This window comes from Protopterus annectens, chromosome 3.part1, assembly GCF_019279795.1.
Source record: "Protopterus annectens isolate FY-2018-M chromosome 3.part1, PAN1.0, whole genome shotgun sequence".
Lineage (NCBI taxonomy): Eukaryota > Metazoa > Chordata > Ceratodontiformes > Protopteridae > Protopterus > Protopterus annectens.
In genome coordinates, this window is record NC_056732.1 from 810,466,129 (window position 1) to 810,488,418 (window position 22,290).

The window sequence follows — 22,290 nt, forward strand, 5'->3', positions numbered from 1 at the left end:
GAGGGTTAGGGTGAGGTAGGTGAGTTAGGGTTAGGGAGCAGATAAGGTGAGTGTGTGATAGTTGGGGACCTTAGGGTTAGGGTTGGGTTAAAGTAAATGGGTAGCTAGTGGTGTATGTCTGGTTTAGTGTAGGGTTTTGTGAAGTGTATGTGTGTGGATTATTTGTTTTGGTGTGCTTGAGTTGTGTGTATGTTTGTCGGAACAGCAAATTTTGTCCCTGGGAAAAAAATCGCCATTCTGACTGTTCGGTTTTCTGGTGTTTTGACTGAATGGGGTCGATATTATAACATTCAATGTTTTTAGACTTCAATGTTATAATATAGACCCTCTGAGGCCTTAGTCTTGTAGTTTCTTTTTGCAGTTATGACAGAACTGTGAGTTACTGCCAGATTTGAGCCTCATTTAGTCATATATTACTGATTTTTTTCATATACTTTCACTGGCAAGTTTTTGCATAATCCAGTGCCTTAGACTGTAACAGAATTGCAGCAGTGGGAGTATTGTATATTCTGATCCAGGAGTAGTACTTCTATACTTTTCCAGCTGTTTATATTTCAGTTTTGCTGCTAGCATCTGATATTATGCTTATCATTTACCTGCATAAAGTCACATTCCAGCGCCTTTCTCTTCCCCTGTTCTTTGTGTTTGCCTCACTCCCCACTGAAACAGTAGGCTACAGGCAACACTACAGAGTGCCAATATTAGTTTTATTTGATTAAATCCCTCTCTAACCAGCCTGCTTTCTGCAGTTTGAGTTTTTTCCCAACCCATCCCACACTTTTCTTTGGCTAGTCACCCGGCACTGTAAACCTTGGCCCAAGATGATTGTCACTGTTGAAGTGACACGCCAACCCCATATGCAAAATGGGAAAAAGGGGTTGAAGATGAATAGATAGAGCCATGTTTTTCCTGCTATGGTTTTAAATGACTGTGTGTCTGGCTTCTGCCCCTTATGGTAATTTGCCTTCCAAAGTCCATTCCTCCCCTTTTTCATTGCTATTTTCTGTTGTGCAACTTATTTAAGTATTTTCCCACCCATTGTTTTTGATTGCTTCATAATACTGGGTGCCCACCCAGCACACCAGTAATGCTTATTTTTCCAGAGCTTCCATCAGCTTGGCACTCTTTCCAGATTCTGAGAAGGACCTGAATTATTCTTCCTCCTGCCTTGGCAGATAAGAGATTTATTTTATTATTTTGCACTTCAATTCACTGCTTTAGAGAGATTCTACTTTATTTTTGCTTATTTGTTAATTTTGCACTTTAAATCAATTTAAAGGTCACCGGTACCTGTATTTGCCTTCCCAGGTAGTTTGTTTAAGCTGTGTTGTCATAGCATAACACTGTCAACCAATCTGTTTTGTGTTTTAACATTCTACAAATTATTGTTGTTTCATGAATTTAGAACAATGCTTGTATTTCTCTTGTAACAGATTATTGCTCTACTCTTGGCATATCCTCATTATCTTTAATAGCTATAATAATATTGTATGCAGTTGCTGAACTCCTATTGTTTGTCATATAATCTAATTCTCTTATTTAATTAAATTGTATCTTACTGTGGCGCTTTTCTCCCCAGGTCTCCATTGCAAATGAGCTACTAAGCTCAGTCGGACTAACCTGGTCAGCAAATATAAAATACATAAAATAAAATACATTTCTACATTATGAAGACTGAGATAGTCCATCTATTGGAAGTAGGTGGTAGCCTGTTCTATGTGAGTTGGGAAACACATAAGGATACTGTAATTGTCATTGTTTTATTGGACAGAGGACCTAGATGCCAGTTTCATGTGTTTTAAGTACCTGTATAAATTTGGAGCATTTGTGTGCCATCTATTCATCATGGACAGGTGAATAGAAGTGCCCTATATATATGCAGATGCTTAAAAAAGCATGTTTTTTCTATAAAACCACCTTAACTCCATGTGTGTAGAGCAACTACTTCGTATGTCGAGTGACACAGAATAGCTAGTTTGTGCATTGAGGAGCACCGCCCCATGAAATTTAGTATTATGTAATCTAGTCTAGTTTCTAGCCTCAACAGCACCCTTAGTCAGCCGACTGTTCACCCCTCATGCACAGCACACTTGCATCTTACCCAGTAAAGGACCTGAGGGCAAGAATATGCACTTTTACATGTCTTCCACAGACAGTTTGATAGATATGGGTATATTAAGATATTACAACAATTGTCTAATGTTCACTGACAATATTTAATCCTCAAGGAAAGAAATGTAGAATGTGAGAGATGTATATGCACAATGTCTGGAGGCAATAGACTTGTGTACAATCATTCATAATAACAATCTGGTTGTCAGAAACACACACACACTACACCCACTACACACAGCACACACACTATACACATGGATCTACTTATGCTGATGTGCATAAATGCAGTCTTTCCAAACCCCAAAGACCTCCCAGACATTCCACCAACAAAAATTATCCCAGCAAACCCGAACACACTAAACAAAAACAACAACTAACACTGCACATACTGCAACACCCAGAGGAGCCTCAACTGCCAAGCCCATAAGGCAAGCCAGTACACTACCCAGGATTCTAGCCATAGTAGACGCCATAGTACAACATATCGATTACCTACTCTCCAGGCTGATCAACAAGAAAATAACAGTCAGTTGCCTATCAGGGACCAGGATCTGCCAAGTTATGCATGCACTCAAGTCATTGCTGTACAGGTACCAGTATGATTCATAGTCCATGTAAGTGTAAATGACCTGAGACATGCCACCCTAAATTATTTGAAGAGACAGAGAGAGACATTATGGAGCTCTCGGACTATGTGTCGCAGGCTGGTGAGTGCCTTCCTCCACTGAGCAGGATTCTATATTCACAAAGGATGAGATCACAATATGAACAGAAGATGACTGACTTTAATAATTGGCTTAGTTTTTGCCATTATTCTAGTGAGATACAAGACTTGTCAGCAAGGGAGGACATGGTTAACAAACCATATTACTTTGTCAAGTAAGGTCTTCACTTTCCCCCTCTAGGCTTTTGAATATTGGCTAAAATATTGTCCTCCCCCATAAAGCCTTTTTTAGTTTTAGGAAATGACAAATTTACAAACCTTCCAACACAGCAAAATCTACACAAGAAAATGTAAAGGCGACACTGCTCAGTGTCAGGATTCTAAACAAGAAGCTCCATTCCCTCCAAGTTCTCCTCACCTTGGATAATGCGAACATCTGTGAAGTTACCAACACTTGATTTAAATCCACAGAGAGTAACTGGCAGTGGGAGGCTTCAGTGCTTTCCACACATTTAGATCAGCAACTGTGCAGACAGGAATAGGTGGAGATGACTTGATCTACATCAACAATAAGCAAACCTCTAGATTTGCTAAACAGGATGACATGCTGGAATTCCTCCACGACCAGTTACCATAGACAAAGTCTTATATCCTAAGAAACTATAGGTCACCCTCTATGTCCCATGAAACCCGTAGATCATACTAAGACCTACTGGAGACACTCACCTTTCAACTAAATACCATACTCAGGGGGACTTTAATTATCCTTCTAAAAACTACATACATGACGCCAAATTTGCAGGTGCAGAGATTCCTAGAGTTTCTAGGCACGAACACCCTGGACCAGTGAAGTACAAACTGTTTGGAGAAGATACTCAGAAATAATGGAAAATGCTGCCCCTCCCACAGTGTTCTGTCCTTTCTGGCAGGGTCGAACCACAAAGCCATCTCTTTTGAAATAAGAATAAGTCCCGTAACCCAGACAAACCCTAAACAGTTAGAAACTATTCCAAGAGAAATTATCCATTTGTTAGAGTAGCAGGTGCCACTTCTGAATGCAAAGGTTACCAGTGGTGTATCTCAGGGCAATGTTCTGGGCCCTCTACTATTTGATATAAATTTCTCAGACCTTTAGGCCAGCACTTCTGGCCTCTGGGTAACTAAGTTTGCAAATGACTGTAAATTTGGTATTGCTATTCTGTCTTCAACTGGATCGCAATTTCTCCAACACAAATTAGACCATGTTAACAATAAGTGCAAGACAATGATCTCAAATTAAATAAAGTACATGGAGTATAGTTCATTTTGTTAAACAAAACTGTTTCACTTACCATATAGGAAATACACCCCCCTCCAATTAGACACTGTGGTAATGGATCTGGGTACTCTTATTGAAAATTTCTTATCATTTGACCACCTTGTTTCTACAGTCCAGAAAGTCTTTTATCTGGCCCATCTTTTTAATAGATCCAAAGAAGTCTTAATTCCCCTTTATTCATATATTGTCAGACCTGTTATTGAATATAATGCACTTTTGGTCATGTATTTATTCAAACATATCACAGAACTTGAGAGACCTCAAGAGATTGATGCAACGCTAAAAAGATCAGTGGCCTCAAATTTCTTAGTTGGCATGAGAGACTTGCAGCACTTTCTCTGTACTCAGTCTCTTACAGACTCTTCCATAGTGATCGATTCATGTCATGAAGGATACAACCCTATTTGAGCTCCTATTCCTTCGCAGATCAAATGGTACATCTAATACTCAGATAAAGGAACTAAACCTTCATCTTCAGATAAATAAAACATGTTGACATGATAGAGTCATATCCCAATGTGCCCTTCACTCCTGCAAGAAAGTTCTACTACATGTCAAGCAGAGCAGCACCCTTTCCATCTTGTAGGTAAACATAGACAAATTCTCTCACAGTCTATCTTGTCTTGGATCCTTGAGACCAGAGAGGATTTTGAATAGTTTTTTTTTTGGCTATGCTTGAAATTGTCTGCAGACAGATTGCCTAGTATGTAACTACAAACCTGTGAAAATTTTAAGCCTGCCTGCTATTGAAATGCTGTCACTCAAAATGCTGAGTGCAGACACCCCCCCCCCCCACCAAAAAAAAAAAAAGAAAGAAAGAAAGAAAGCAAACCTGCAGGAGAAGTGCAAATGTCAAAGATCATTTTTCTCCTCCAAACTTCTTTTGTGCAAGGGGCAAGCCTTCCCGCACCCCCCAAACATCTATACATCAACTCCCGGATCACCATACCTTAGAGAAAAGTAAAGAAATAATAAAAAACATCTCATAAATACCCAAGTCAGAAGCCTAGTAGCACTTAAGCACCTCTTTCTAATTGGAACTGAAGAAACAGGGCTTCACGTATCAATTCAAAATATCCTTTATTGTAGAAGCAATAGTCAAGGACAGATAAGCACTGTGAATGTTTTGCACAAAAACAAGTTTTGCATTTATAACATATAATAATCTCCAGTCATTTGAAATTGAATCAACATGCTTGAGTAACTCAGGGATAGGAAACAGACACTAAGATACACTGTGATTGGTTAGAATTCAAAATGCCTCCTTGTCATAGGTTCTAATATTGTTTTTTTACCTTAACCAATATTTTTTTTGTGACTTCTAAATTACGCAGAGAATACATATCAGCCAGCAGTGTTCCATCACTGGGCAGAAATTCAAAAACCCAGCATTAGATAGAGAGCTATAAAATGACAATAGAAGCCTGAGTTCTCTGCTTTCAGAGGGAAATAAGACTAAGTCAGCAGGTACTTGTCACTCGTCGAAATTTGAAAATGCTAATTGCCATTGGATGTCACGTTCGAGTTGGTTAATCGAGGAACATTGTAACCAATATGGCTAACTTAGAAAAAGATTTTCTCACTCGGGGGTACTGTATGAAAGTCATACTGCACATACTAGTACCCATCTCCCTCCTAAAAAAACTCAAAACCAAACTTTCCAACCAATGGAAATATCACAAGAAGGAGCAGGGCAAGTTAAAACAACCACAACGAGGGAGTCAAAGATATATCCATGACAATCACCTACTTGATGGACTCTAAAGAAATCATTACTATCATTAAGGACAACTGGATCATACTTGCTAAAACCCTACCCTTAAAAGCATTCTTACTGAAAAACTCAGTTTCAACCTACGGGGAAATAGGAAAATAAGGGATTAGGTGGAAAGGATCAGGAAGGTACTGATCTCGGCACCAAATATTCCTAATGGAACTTTCCAATGTGGACCTCCTAACTGTAGATACTGCAGTTACATGAGCAACCACTCAGGTTTCCAGTGCCCCAACAATAACCGCTTTTATCACTTTAAGGAACCCAGTGACTACAACACTGGAACTGTAGTATACTGGACCCAATGTTCTCGATGCCCACCCTTCTACATTGGAAAATGGTTAACAAGATCAAGACCAGGATTGCCCATCATGTCACAGACATCAGATACAGAAACCCAAACAATGCGCTAGCCAAGCACCACCAGTGTAAACTTGGGCACAATACATTCCTATTCCATATTCTGGACCGAATTATTAAGGAAGAACTACAACGACCAACCAACAACTGGCAAGAAAGGAGAGAACTGAAATAGCAAATCAGACTTGAGGCCAGCAAGCACCCAGGTCTTAACACCAAAGTCCTAATTGCTAGTGTTCTCAAACTTAGAAAACCTCAACACCATGCTTACTACTAAAGTTTGGCATACCATACAGTTGTATATAGTCTGGGATTTAGTTCAGTTTTATTTTATCTTAAGAGACCCATTGGATGTAAGATTTTACTCAATCATGGTACAATCTTGTCATTACTATCTCTTAATCTACATTGCTTTATTTTTATTTTTATTAATTCATAGGATCATATGATCATAGGAGGTTAGTAGGCTAATGACCCCAGGGCTTTTACAAGCCTAGCCAAGTTCAATCCATGTGCCCAATGGTGTCTGACTCAAGCAGACACTAAAATCAGCACCTAATGCCCCTGTCCATGAGGGAAACAGGTGGAGCCCCTGGGGTGAATATCTGATTACCTATCCAATCATCCAAAGGACACTTAAATAGGGCCAACAAGGGGCTTTGTTTAACATGAAAAGGAAGCTTGTTCCAAAGGTGGGACAACCTCTGCGAGACAAATCTGTTTCTCCAGCTAGTTCTGTTGATGTCACATACCAGGTTAAGGTCCTTTGAGCAAGTGATCCATATGCCATTTGACTTGCAAATGTGCAGCATTTCCATTAAAGGTGGGTCAGTGACTGCTATATATGCAAGTCACAGGTTGTCTTTAACTAGTCTATATGACACAGAGTAAAGTGACAATGATTTCAGTCTGTCTGCATAAGACAGATCTTGAAGACCATGAATTGTCTTTTTAAGGAACCTTTGTCGTCTCTCCAATTACGGCAGGTGTTTGGAAAGGAACATACTAAAGGGATCTTTGTACTCTATTATTGGCCTGATGAGGGAAGAGTACAGGGTGTTTAGAACCTCTTTTTCTCAGAAGGCAATGCCTTTACTTATGAGATGAGCAATATAAAATGCACTTCTTACCAATGTGGAGATATGACGTTTGAAGTTAAGGTTGCTGTCGACTTTTGCGCCAAGATGTCTCACAACTGACTGTGTGCTTAGAGTATTGCTTTTGATGTGGTAGTTTTCAGAAACATCACCCCTGCCGAAGGGGATAATGATGCGTTTTTTTGCAATAAGTTTAAGACCATGACTTTGGCACCAATCATTAGCCTGCATAAGACCTTCTTGCAGGATGTTGACATCACTAGAGGTTTCAGTGATCACTCACAGTTTGTAGTCATCAGCAATTGTGAGCCACAGTCCTTTAGTTTTAGCCTATACCTTGGAGAAGTAGATTCTGAACAGTAGGAGTCCTATAACCAATCCCTGTAGAGCAGCACTGGTTATGGGTCTGCTGGAGGAGGTTGAGTCCCCTATTTTGACTGTATGAGTTCTATCAGTGAGACAATTTGCATCCCAACTCACAATATATGTGTGAGTTTATCAATGATGCCTGACTGGGGGACTGTGTCAATGCCCTTAGCTAAGTCCAAGTTGGCTGTATGTACAGATCTGCCCTCATCTAGGGTTTTGGTAACTGTCTCGAAGAAGTCCACCAAGTTTAACATGCATGACCTCCCCTGACAAAGCCAAACTGCGTGGGGTCTAGTGTTCGAAGATTTCCTATATCTTTAGTAATAAGGTCCATGATGATTCATTCCATGGTCTTGAGGATAAGGCTGGTCAGACTAATGGGTCTGTAGTTCCCAGGGTCCATGAATACAACCCTTTGTGCAAAGGGATGATGGCAGCTGTTTTTCATTCTGCTGGGATGAAACCAGTGCTTATGCTGTGATTGAAGAGCGCACCCAATGGTGATGCTAGTTCCTCTTTTAACCTATGTAGAACACAGCCTAGGATGTTGTCTGGTCCCATAGAGGCTATGTTTTTGGCCTTGAAGATGGGATTTAAGACCTGCTAATCAGACATACTGGGTGGAAGACAGATGTTAGGGTTGTTTTGGGGTATATGTGGTGGGGGCAGAGGAGTGAAGTTTCCACTGAACCTGTCAGCCAGCAGGTTTGCTATATCCACAGGTTCTGTATATGTAGTACCATTAACTATGAGTTCAGCACAAGTCTGGACCTTACCTTTGAGGTAAGCAAGGTTCAAATGACAAATTCACTACCATAACAGGTACAAGCAAGCAAAATCTGAGGGTAATGCTACTCAATGCTAGAAGTCTAAACTTCAAAATGCACTCACTGAGTCACTCCTTAAAATGGAGAACATCGACATCTGTACAGTGACAGATACCTGGTTCAAGGCTCCAGAAAGCATCCCTGCATTACCAGGCTATATTTCATACCACAATGTTTGGCCACCTAACCTGGACCGAAACACTGAAGGTGAAAGCGTGTCTATATTCATGAAGGACTTCCACACCTTGAGGCTAGTTGCTCAGCATAATGTATCCGAAATTATCCAAGTGCAACTAACTCTGGGCAAGACTGCAATCCAAATTGTAGCTTGTTACAGATCCACCACCATACCTCAGGATTCCCACTTCTCAAAATATTAGGGTACAACCCAACACCCTAATAATGGGTGATTTCAACTACCCCACCATTAACTGGGAAAACCAACTGTTTTGCTCAATGTTTTCTGGAATTCATAAATTCCAATGGCTTGGATCAACTTATCCACACTCCCACCAGGGCCACAATATCCTAGACTTGGTCATTACCAACATGGGTGCCCGATGTTCCACACCAGAGGTCAAATCCTCGTTGGTCAGATCTGACCACAAGCTAATCACCCTAGACATCCACATCCCGCCCCCACCCCCCATCAGTGAAACCACTGTAAAAAATGTATCCAAAGCCGACTTCACATTTCTTAAGATAGACGTGGCAAACTTCATGACACCCATGCAGACGGAAAATAGAGGTACGCCTGCTGAATCCTACACAAATGCACTTTATAAGCACTTACACGAGTGTATGGATCGTGCTATCCTTAACAGACCCAAAATGCTATGCTCCAAAAAAAGGAAGCCAATCTGGTGGTGCCCTGCCATAAACAAACTCTACAACAGGAGAAAAGAAACTGTTGCAAAAAAAGAGTAAAAACCCATGATTGGAGGAACTCCCTGGTCAGCCTAAGTAAGAAGCTGAGATCCCTCATAAAATCCTTCAAAGCTAGTTATGAAAATAATTTTGTCACTGATTCTAAATACAACCACAAAGCATTCTATAGCTATGTCAAGAATCTCAATGGCAACACTCAGATATGCTCTGAGTTACAGTCCAATGGCACTAAATGTACAGAACCAACTGATATTGCCAACATCCTGGCAGACAGGTTCAGTGCTAACTTTACCCCCCCCCCCCTCTCACCCCCTAAAGGGCCCATCTCTATACCAGAAGAATGCAAAGTTCCTGTAATTATGGCTGCACAGGTAAAAACCACACTCTCCAAAGCCAAGAACACAGCATCCATGAGACCTGACAACATCCCAGGCTGCATTCTACACAAACTACAGAACAAACTGACACCCCACCTAAGTACCATATTCAGTCATAGCCTCACCTCAGGTTTTTTGCCCACTGAATGGCTCACAGTGATAGTTATCCCACTCCACAAAGGGGGAGCCACCATGGACCCTGAGAACTACTGCCCCATTCACCTGATGAACCTGATCTGCAAGGCCATGGAACAAATCATCATGGAACTTATAAACAAAGACATTGGTAATCTCCAAACTCTGGACCCCACCCAGTTCGGTTTTGTAAAAGGCACATCATATCTCCTAAACCTGATAGACTTCTTTGAAGCAGTCACCAAAGCCATAGACGAGGGTAAGGTGGTTCACACAGCCTATCGAGATCTCGCCAAGGCTTTCAACACCATCCCCCACTCTGGAATTATAGATAAACTCACTAAACAAGGTATAAATTCCTATATCACAAGATGGGTTGCCAACTGGCTCACTGACAGAACCCACACTGTGAAAGTAGCATACTCCAAATCCAACTTCAGACCAGTGACAAATGGAGTACCACAGGGTTCAGTCCTGGGTCCCTTCCTGTTTGGTATCTACTTTTCTGAAGTACAGGCTAACACATAAGGTCTTTGGCTAATGAAGTTTGAAGATGACTGCAAACTAGGAGCCATAATCAAAACTCCTAAAGATGTGGATATCCTACGAAAGGGCCTCACTGAGACAGATGCCTGGTGTCAAAACCATGACCTCAAGCTCAATGCCAAAAAGTGCATTGTCATCTTCTTTGATAAAAACTCTGTACACATGAACTACCACATAGGCGGTAGTCTACTTAACATTGAAAGTGTGATAAGAAACCTTGTGACACAGGTGGACAGTAGTCTGTCCTTTGATAATCACCTCACCACAGTAGTCAGGAAATCCTTCTACATGGCACACCTCATCACAAAAGGTTTCTCATCCAGGAAAAAAGAAGTAATTGTTCCCCTCTACCCATCACTGATTAGACCCATTATAGAGTACAATGCTCCTTTTGGTATGTTCCTCACAAGACATCTACAACAACTGGAAAGGCCACAGAAATACCCCACAAAGAGGATTACCAGCCTCAAACAGATGCCCTATGAAGACCACCTCGAAAAACTCCAGCTTTGCTCTGCGGCATATCACCTACTCAGAGGCAATCTCTGCTTAGCATACAATGCTATGTCAAACCCAAAGCTGTTGGACATGCTCCACTTAAAGAAATCCCAATCCCTCAAAGGTACACACTCTAGGGACCTAAACCTTGTCACCACAATAAACAGAACATACTGGAGGGATAGATCCCTGTCCCAGAGACTTCCCACACTCTGGAACAAGCTTCCTATCTATGTCAAACAAAGCTCCTCATTAGCACTCTTCAAGAAAAATCTTGATGACTGGATGGGAAATAGGAAATTCACCCTGGGGATCACTTCTATGGCTCTGCTCGACATGGGCACAGGAAAATAATTTTCTTAGGTGGCGAAAGCCGGGGTACCTTTTTAGCTATGCTTATATAGGCCCTGGAGCAAATAGCCTAGTACCTACCTATGAACCTATGAACTAAAGAACACCTTGTGGTTATCTTTAGTTAGAGAAGCTAATCTGGATTTGTAGTTGGCTTTGGAAGACTTCACTAGGAGTCTTATTTGCTTGATTAAGTTGAGGAGGGAGTGTTTACAGTTTTGAGTTCTTTCCTTTCTACTAGCAATTTCTTTCTCCTATTGTGTAGCCTATTAATGGCAGTTGTCCAGCAGGCAGGTTTGTTTTTCCTTGAAGATCTTGCTTTGGTTATATCAGGTATGTCAGAGTTGATACAATTGTATAGGTGCTCATATAAAGCATTGATGTATAACTCACCATAGGTGTCTGTTCCATCAGTGTGGGGAGCAGCTATGAATCTATGTATGCTGTTGGGTAAGAGGTTATAATTGGCCTTGAAGAAGTTTTTTAGTCAAGCTGCTGCTAAAGGGGTATCTTGTTTTATAGTTACTTCTAGTGAGAATGATCTGTGGTCAGATCTCACCAAGGATGGCAACACACTGGGTGTGGTGCAGCGGTCAACCATGTTGGTGAGCACCAGATCCAAGATATTAGACCCCCGTGTGGGTATGGCAAACAGCTGGTCCAGGGCATTACAGTTAACAAAGTCCAGGAACCCTTGGTCAAATGAGTTAGAACACGTATAGTTTACACAGTCAATGGATGTGTAATTAAAGTTACCCAAAAATCAGAGTGTTTGGTTGTATCTTGATTGACTCAAGTAAATCAAAGTAGGCTGAGTGGATGTGCAGATTCATGTACGGTGTCCTATAGCTGGCAATGACCTAAAGAATGGTCTTACCTACAATCAATTGCACCTGATGTAATTCAAGGGAATCATGCTATTTAACCAATCGAGAGGTGTATTAATACACCACCTCCTACTGTTCTCATGCCTTCAGTTTGTGGTCTGAATGTGTGTAAGGAAATGTAACCTGGTATAGCTAGGGTGCTTTCCACAGCCTTAAAACGGGTCTCAAGGACTGCATAAATGTCAGTATCTTCCAAGATGTTTTACAGGGTATTTTTAGATTGGGAATTTTGTTCTTGTGACATTGCCTAAAAAGGCACTATGAGAGTGGCAAAAGCCTTATCCAGTAACCAAAATCCAAAGGGAGACAGATGAAGAACATTTCTGGCAAAGCACTGAGGTCTGTTAACCATGTCATCCCAGTCTGACAGATACTGAATCCCCTTTGAATGACACCAGAAACTAAGTCAATCATTGAAGTCAATCATTATTTGTTTGTATTGAGGTATCATCCTAGGTGAACATAAAATACTGCTTAAGGCTAGGGACATACCTGCCAGAGACACTTAATCAGAGAGGTCAGTCATTTCTCTCTTCATATAGTCCAGCGAGGTATATCTCAAGTTGTTCACACCAACATGGACTACGATAGAGTCATAACAGTGCCTGCTGTTGAGAGACTTGAGTTGTGTATGATGTGGTGAATCCTGGCACCTGATAGACAGCTGAGCATGCCTTTCTCCTTATCCAACATGGTAAGAAGGACATCTGTGCATCTTACAATTGAGTCGCCTATGACTAAGATGTTTGTTTTTGTGTTATGCCTTAGGGGCTTGACTGGTGAGACACTAGTATGAGATATGTTATGTGTTCTATGTTCTGCAGAGGATGTATTATGTGAATGTTGCTTGTATTTGTGTTTGGGAGGTGTCTGATGTTTAGGTAAACTTCTAGTAAGGACCTCTGCATATGTAAGTTTATTTGTTGCTGGTTTGGTAGGTGCAGGATGTAAGGAGTGAATGCTGACAACCTATATAGTGTCAGAACAACTGACTGGTGACTGAAAGAGGCTGGATTCTAGGTTCTTTATATTGATGCATCTCTTACATAATGAATTTGTATGGACCAGAAGAAGTGGGTTGTCAGTGTACATGAAGCAATTGCTGCATTGCCTCAGTATGCCCATGCTGAAAAGGCTGGCTGGAGAAACTTTGGGGAACTGTCTGTCCATAATGCTAGGTAAGTTGATGTGGTCAGAAAACAAGGAGAGGACAGGAAGGGCCAGGTAAAGTAGAGGACAGGTGAAGTGAACAAAAAATATGAAGGGCTAGTAGGTCAGATCTGTGTTGGTACCTCAGGAGCCTCACTGAATGTATCCCCTGTCAGTGAGGGACAATCAAGAGAACTCACTGATACAGCACCAGCAGAGTACTAAAGGAAAATTTGAAAACAGAAGTGTTTGAGTGTATAACTGTCAACAGTGCCCACCATTGCTCGGCAGTGAGCAATGTGCAAACCCATGCAAACATGGTGCTTATATAGCAAACGAGAGCAAACTGATTTAAACAAATTAACCAATAAAACAGCTCAAAACTGAGTCCTGTTCCAGCAACCTTAAATCAGATGAGTTCTAACTGCACACTGCTGCCACTAGGCTGCAGGGGAATGCTCCACAACAAAAGATGGCCTGGTTTACTGCTCAAGTTATACAAACAGAACTAGATTCAACAGGTCTGAATCTAGTCTATGCTACAGCAAACAAAGTGCAACAATTTCAGAAAAAAAAACAGTTCAAATAAACAGTGATATGGTAAAATGCAGTTGAAAAGTGAAATATACAGTCAAAAATTCTACTTAAGCTTTGCAGAGATCAGCAAATGCATTGGATTGATCAGATAAATGCAGCAAAGCAGTAGCTAGTCACCAAACTCTGTGGGGCTTTGCTAAAACAAGCACCAGCATGGTACTTATGTAGCAAATGGGAGCAAACTGATTTAAACAAGTTTACCAATAAAAAATCTCTAAACTGAACCCTGTTCATCATCCTTCAATGAAATACACACTCCTGCCACTAGGCCACAGGTGAGCCCTCTCCAAAAATATGGCCTGGTTTAGTGCTTAAGTTATACAAACAGAACTAGATTCAGCATGGCTGAATATCTATGCTACAGCAAAGTACAACAATTTCAGAAAAAAACACAGTTCAAATAAGCAGGCACCATAAGCATTCAACCAGAAACACCCAGCTCAGAATGGCTTAATTTACCCTCTCCTCCCACAAGAGTGTAGACTGAAAACCTTCTTAATGTAAAATAACTGACCTGAAGCCCAAGCACTTAAATCAGACCTAAGACACATTTAGAATAACAAACACACTAAGCCTTCAACCAGCTATTCCCAATTTAAAAGGATGTAAGCTACCTCTCCTGCCACAAGAGTGTAGATTACAAACCTTCTTAATGTAAAGCAACTGGCCTGAAGCCCAAGTGCTTAAACCAACCAAGGCTTAGAATAACAGTTACAGTTTAATCAAGCTACTAACAAGCAGTAATAAATGCAGCAGAATAAATGCCATTGAACACTTTTAAGAACAAACAGCAAAAGCAGCTGAATAAAGTGCAAACTGTTTTTAAGTTAAGTGGGAAGGGAGGAAAGAGAAGATAGTTCAAGGTTAAGAGACTTAGGGAGGTGGGCATTCACAAATGATCTCTCTGCACTCAGTAGAATGAGATGATGAGACTGGACTGGGAGGAATGTCCAAAATCAGATTTATAGTAGGGGCGGGCAACTCAAAAAACACCAAGTTTAAGAATACAACAACAGTTGGTCAGGTGGGTGGGAAAAATAAAATGTAGACAGAGATTAGCAGTATTCAGGCAGAGTACAGGAATCAAGTCAAACAGGCACTCAAGCTAAATAGAGATATTTCTAGCTAAATGAAGAATGCTATTTCTCAGCTCCTCCCACTAATTAGCTGATGTTATTCACTGTTTGCAAGGAATTCTTTGCTAAATTTTCTGATTCTAGCCAAGATCTCGTAAAACTCCAACAGAACAAAAAACTTAAAACAAAACAAATGTAATACAAGAATAAAATATAAAATAGGAGTAACCAAACCTTAAATGAAAAAGTTGAGTTCAAAATAAATGCAGACAGAGATCAGCAATATTCAGGCAGAGTACAGCAAGCAAGCCAAAAATAATTCCCTTACTTCCTACTTATTTATTTAAGATGGCAGATGAAGAAACTTGAAGTGAAAGCGTGGCTCACACTAAAAACTAAAACCAAAAACACCTTATATAAAAATAGTTTTGCCAAGCTCAAGAAAGCTGTATTTACTAGTTTTCAGTTTTCTATTTATGTTTATGTGCATTGATATAGTTGCTGATTGCTGGATGTCTGACTGTTAAATGCATTTGTATTTTCATTACAGTGCAGTTTTAACATAGTAGCAATAGCACGAGACACGTTCTAGTTGGCTGTCTCGAAGGCAAAAACAAATACCAATGACAATCTTCCCTTTCAGATTTCCACGTATAGAAAAAGTTTAGTAGCAGGCTTCTTCTCCCCACCTAAAGCAACATTAAAACATGTCCATATAGGTAGCTTGGCACCCTACTACATTACTACCTTTCAAATGTTAACCAATAAAACTTTACAATGGCTCATACAAAATTCCCACAGGAGGCTACAGAGACGGGACCATATTGGCCAGTTAGAGGGACAACAGAACAACCTATTGTTGGCATGTATTCTGTTTGTCAACCAATTGGCACTGCCCTTGTTTTTTTCAATGTTGTTACACTGTATTCCCTCACTATGTTTACTACAGTGATGTTATTTTATCTGAAACTTAAATATAATAGTATTAATAGAATATATCAAAATTAATGAGGTTATTGGAGCAGATCGATATAAGACACTACTCTAGTAATAATAATAAATATAATCAAGCTAACGTATACACATTTTTTCATGAATGCCATATAAAGGGGTACGTTTACTATAGTTATTCATTCTCATGAATTAATTTCATGTGTGACTGCATAACAACATATCTGTAGTAAAAATGACTTGTTATGAGGTTCACTGATTAACAACTCAAAGCCGACATCCAATGGCAATAAGCATTTTCAAATTTTGACCAATGATAAGTACCTGCTGATTTAGTCTTATTTGCCACTGAAAGCAGAGAACTCAGGGTCCCATTGGTGTTTTATGGCTCCCTATTCAGTGCTGGGTTTCCAAATTTCCAGCAATGACAGAACACTGCTGGCTGCTATGTATTCTCCACGAAATTTAGAAGTCATAAAAAAAAAAAAAATCAGTTCAGGTAAGAAACAATATTGCAACCTATGACAAGGAGGCATTTTGAATTCTAACCAATCACAGTGTATCTCAGTGTCTATTTCCTATCCCTGAGTTACTCAAGCATGTTGATTCAATTGCAAACAACTGTAGATTATTGCATGTTATAGATGAAAAACTTGTTTTGGTGCAAAACATTCACAATGCTCATCTGTCCTTGACTATTGCTTCTACAATAAAGAATATTTTGAATTGATATGTGATGCCCCATTTCTTCATTTTCAATTAGAAACAAGTGCTGAAGTGTTACTAGGCTTCTGACTTGGGTATTTACTAGCTTTTGTTTTATTATTTTTTTACTTATTACATGTCGTTTCAACTTTCCCACTTGGAGAGGTGACAAGATAATAAAACAACACAACAGTGTGGCATAATGTTATAATGTTTCTTCTGTGATACCTTAGAGAAAAGGAAATATTCTGAGAAATGTCCTTCTCAGACTAGATATAAATAAGGCTGTTTTTTTTTTGTCCATTCAGTCTTTGTTTTCTAGACTTGCACTTGCAGGTCCAAACATTTCCAATGATTACGTTTCAAGCCCCTCCAAACTAAGATAACACAGCAGCCTATGGTGAATTATTCACAGAACCTCAGTACATCCCTGCCAGTGATTAAATAAAGGCTGATGTGCTTACCAGATGTAAGCCCAAAAATAACAAAAAAAAAAAAACATACCCTGGTGGAATCCAAAATTAAACCAGTTGTACAACAAAAGAAAAGAAGTCATAGCTAAAATCAAGAAGTGTTAACACCAAAAAGGCTAAAAACTCCCTTATTAAACTGAATAAACTAAGAGAACTAATAAAGTCTGAGAAAGCATTTTTTGAGGTAAAGATAGCATCACAGACAAAGGATAACCATAAGATTTTCTTGAGATATGTCTGAAATCTCAAAGGCAGCAAACGCCAGTGTGTCGGACTGTTGGTAAATGGATCCACATTCACAGAAATGAAAGATATAGTAAATCTTCTGTCTGACAAATTCAGCTCCACCTTTACACCTGTCTCACCACCTACCCCCAAGTTAATTACATCTAACATATAAGTAGGGAGCATCTCTTAGCTGTACTCTCTAAGGCCAAGAATACAGCTTCAATGTACCCCAATAACATCCCAGGATGCCTCTTATATAGCCTGGAATATGGCCTGTCAGGGGCCACTAGAGTCACTCACTATTCAACCATACTGTAGGTTCCTACACAGACTTCCTGTTATGTGAATGGAAGACTGCAATGGCCATCCCTCTGCATGAGTGTGGACTATCAATGGATCTTATGAGCTTCAAACCAATTAGTCTGACTAATCTCATATGTAACGCCATGGAAATGATTAAGAATTACACAGAAAGCCTTCAGACAATGGATCCAACCCAGTCAGGATTTGTCAAAGGTAGGTCATGCCTACTGAAACTGGTGGACTGAGAAGGTCAACAGGTTCAGTAGGGTGACTTCTTTTAGAAGGTCACCAAGGTAATGGATGAGGAAAAAGTGGTGGATACTGCCTACCTTATCCTAGATAAGGTATTTAATACAGTAACCCACTCAGGCATTACAGACTAATGGAATTAGGCATACACACCTATGATACTCCCTGCATAACCAGATAGCTCACAGATAGAACTCAGGAAGTTAGGATATGATAGGTCACCTCCACAAAGAGACTGGTAAATAGTGGAGTCTCCAAAGGGCTGTGTGCTGGGCCTGCTCCTCTTTGGGATTTAATTTTTGGAAGTCAATGTCAAGGACCTCTGGCTTAACAAGTTTGCAGATGACTGCAAGCTAGGAGCAGTCATAGAAACCCCTTAAGATACTAATATCTTGCAGGAAGGTGTAACGCAGACAAATGACTGGTGCCAAACCTGTGGCTTACAGCTCGATGCCAAGAAATGCATAATAGTACCTTTTGGGAAATTAGCCATCAGTGAAACTACCTCATTGATAAAACACCTCTAAAAGTAGACAGAGTTGTCAGGGATATGGGGACTCATGCAGATAGCAACCTAGCTTTTGACCAATATGTGTTTAAGGTTGTAAGAAAATTATTCTGTGTTACTCAACTTACAAGTAAGGGTATGGCATCTTAGTCCAGGGAAGTCATCATATTTCTGTACTCAGCCATCATCAGACTTATCACTGAGAATAATGCCCCCTTCAGTATGTACTTGAACAAGCACATGCAACAGCTGGACCATCCATAGAGGTTCTTCATGAAAAGATTACAGGGCGTAAACACGATGTCCATTGCAGGTCAACTCAAAGCCCTATCTCTATACTCTGTTTCTTACAGACTGCTAAGAACAGATTTGTGCCTGGAATACTAGGCATCTTTAGATCCAACTCCCCATCTACAAAATGAACATCATTAGAAGTACTGAATCTAAGGAAGTAAACTTTGTTTGTGACTTAAATAGCACATGTTGGAAGGACAGGTATGTATCAGAGAATCCCCATTCTCTGGAATAGGCTTCCAATCCACGTGAAGCAGAGCCCTTCCTTAATCCTAATCAAGTGCAACCTGGACCACTGGATAGAAAACTGCAAAGTCATCCCTGGTCTGATTCCTATGTCTCTGATGGACATAGGCAGCCATTAAGTCATGTTCTAACTAACATACATCCCCTTAAAAAAAAAATCTAAGGCAAACTAACTCATGGGATTCATTTGGGTTGCACAGCTAGACTTATAAAAGGTCATTAACCTAGTATACATTTATGAACCTATCGACCTATGTAAACTATTGCTCATGAATTATTAGCAATTTACGTGGATACATATCATGAACACATATGTCAGCTAGTACCCTCTTTCCCTTTTTAATCTCTATCCTGTTCTACACAACAAACCTTTCTACCACTTCTTCTCAAATTCTTTTGTAACTTAATTGCTGCTTTACATTTCAGTTTCTTTACCATCTTCTCACTTTATCTAGCTTCTTCAAATACCCTTCACTCCTATCTTATAACTAGGTTTTACACCATTAAGTACACTAGTATTCTTACCCCACTATCCTTGACTCATCATCTATGCAATGCCTCTATTCCACTTCTAGCTTTAAACACTATCCACCTACTGACTGTTTCCCACTGCTTATCTCAGTTTTATTAATTCATCATCAGTACTGTAACCCTCCTTAGATATTTCATATAAGTCATAGCTAATGACTTCTTGCCCCATATATTGCACGCTACTTGTTTGCAAACTAAGGGTTTTATACTTGGAATTTAACACCATGCATAATGTCACCATAAAAGGAATACTGTTTTATCATTGTATAGTGCCACTAGAAAACAATCACCTGTTTGAATATAAATTTATTAAAAACTATCTATGTAATGGATCTTAGTGTTCTGTCATGAGTATCTTATATGTGTCTACTGGAGCTTTTCTCCTTGGATCTTTGCAGAAAATGGGCTTTGTCTAGTCAGATTTTCCTGGTCAACAAAGACAGATACATAATAACTAAACTGTATTATTCTAATGAATTGTTGGCAATGTACATTACATGAAATGTCACATCTCTCCAACTATGTAAGCCAATACTTTTGACATGTAGTTCTCTCTACTGTGCTTAACCTTTATTACAATGAGGAGTAAACTAACTCTGTCACAATAGGTCAGTGGAATAGTTTATGAGAATATAAACAAGCTTTTCTACAATAATTTCAAAATTATCTGTTTAATGAAGCATTTATTTATTTCTTTAACCAGCCATATGACTGTACCTGGGTTTTGTCTGAAAACGATCCATGGGCCAGTTAAATGTGGACTAGCCTTGCATGTCCTTGCCCATGAGAGTAACCCTTCTGAGAAACACTACCGATGCAATCAGCACCTGGCTCACAGGATGGTGTGCTTCGTGAGCAAGAACTGTGGGATATGAAACAGGTAGTTTCAACAATTACACCTTATCTACATTTGCATTCACAGTGTGCTGCAGTGCCCTCAATACTAGAAGTAAGTATAGAGGATATGATGCTACAAGTCCTAGACTCTCTGTTGACCATCCCATGGTGGAATTTCCCACCAGAAGTGGAATGTGTTGCCCATGGAGTATGGATACATGTGGACACTTCAAAAATAAAGATTCCCCATGGTACTTTTCAAAAATGGTGCATAAATGGGCAAAGCCATTTCTGAGATCATCACACAGACCATGTACAACATCAATCAGTGCTGAAATAGCTGTGTTGGCATCAGCTTGTGCCTTTATAATAACCTAGCATATCCACTGTTTGGTGAACGTGGTAGCACTCTGTTTTGTATAGTGGTGGGAAGCAAGGCATTAAAAATAACTGGCAACTGGGACCCACTTTTGTCCTCATGCTTGTGGAAGCTACTAGAATCAACTGATGTCTGAACCACAGGAGAAAACATGCATCCTGAGCTGATGTATCAGCTGTGGTATTCTGATACCAAGGGTTAAGTTTCACAGACAACAAAGTCATGTCAGTGGTAGGGGTATGACGTAACTGCTGTGTTTCTACTGTGACACTGCCACCATGGGTGCAGACCCAGATATGGCATCCATCATTATCAGGCACAAACATGTCCCAAAATGAGGTATGCCAACATTCACAGTGGAAGACCCAGGCATTGAAACATATCCAAAAGCAGACAGGCACACATACAAGTCTATCACTGATGCTTTCTGATACTCTCTGATCCCAGGGAGGCTACAGCCATAAAACAAAATAGTATTTATATGTATGTGCCTTGGGCAGACTGATGTGGATGCTGTCACCTTGAGAGCAGGATTCATTTATATGGTCAAATCCAACATTCTCATTTATACAATGGCTTTACTACTCTATGAACAAAACATTAGAGGCACTGATTTAATGACAACTAAAGGTATTGTATCCAAAAATTCCATGCACCCTTAGCCTATCATTTCTTTTATTGCTTGCAAACAGGATCTTATTGAAGCCAGTAGCTTTCACAAGTTATGTCTTTCTCTGGACTTGGTTAAGTGAATATAATCATGATAAGAATGCCATTATCAACTTAGAAACTTCAAACTCTCAGTGCCACGTATAGTAACACAAAGTTTATATCCCATGGATTAGTTCTTGTCTGTTTTCTTCACCCAATGAATTGTTAATCTGATGCAGTTCTGCTTCTGATCCTGAGTGTAAACTATGGGATGCTAATTGTTTTAAAAATCTTAGTATACACATCTACTGCATTATATATTTTTCTGATAGAGTTCAAGGTTCACTAATGTTCTGTTAATATTATGGTATTGCAAAGGTTATTATTATTTGAAAAAAATATGTTTTTAGTCCCCAAAGACCATTGAACCTTACTATACACTGATTCATTCCTCATATGGGTGGAAACTAGGGCCTGACTCGTCCCTATCCAAGGCAAGAGACTAAGACCTGTTAATTCATTGATCAGGCTGAGAGCCTTATTACAACTACAGAATGGATTCAGATAGAACACATTCAGTGAATTAAGCATTACCCTCAGTTTCCTTGACAAACTTAATGAGAAATAAAAGAAACATACAAATATTTTTATAAGAAAACTTGACCACGTGATCATATTTTAACAATAAAAATAAATGGCATAAATTCATGCATAAATACACGAGCAATATAGTAGAAATTAACATTCTTCCAAGAACTTATATTAATAATATCTTCCTGCAACACATTGCTCTGTGAATGATTGACTTCTTTATCAGAACTGTATGGATTGATCACAATTACATCATCAATAGTGTTGTCATTTAGATAATTTTTCACTGAGGTTTTTTCATGCATGATGGACTCCA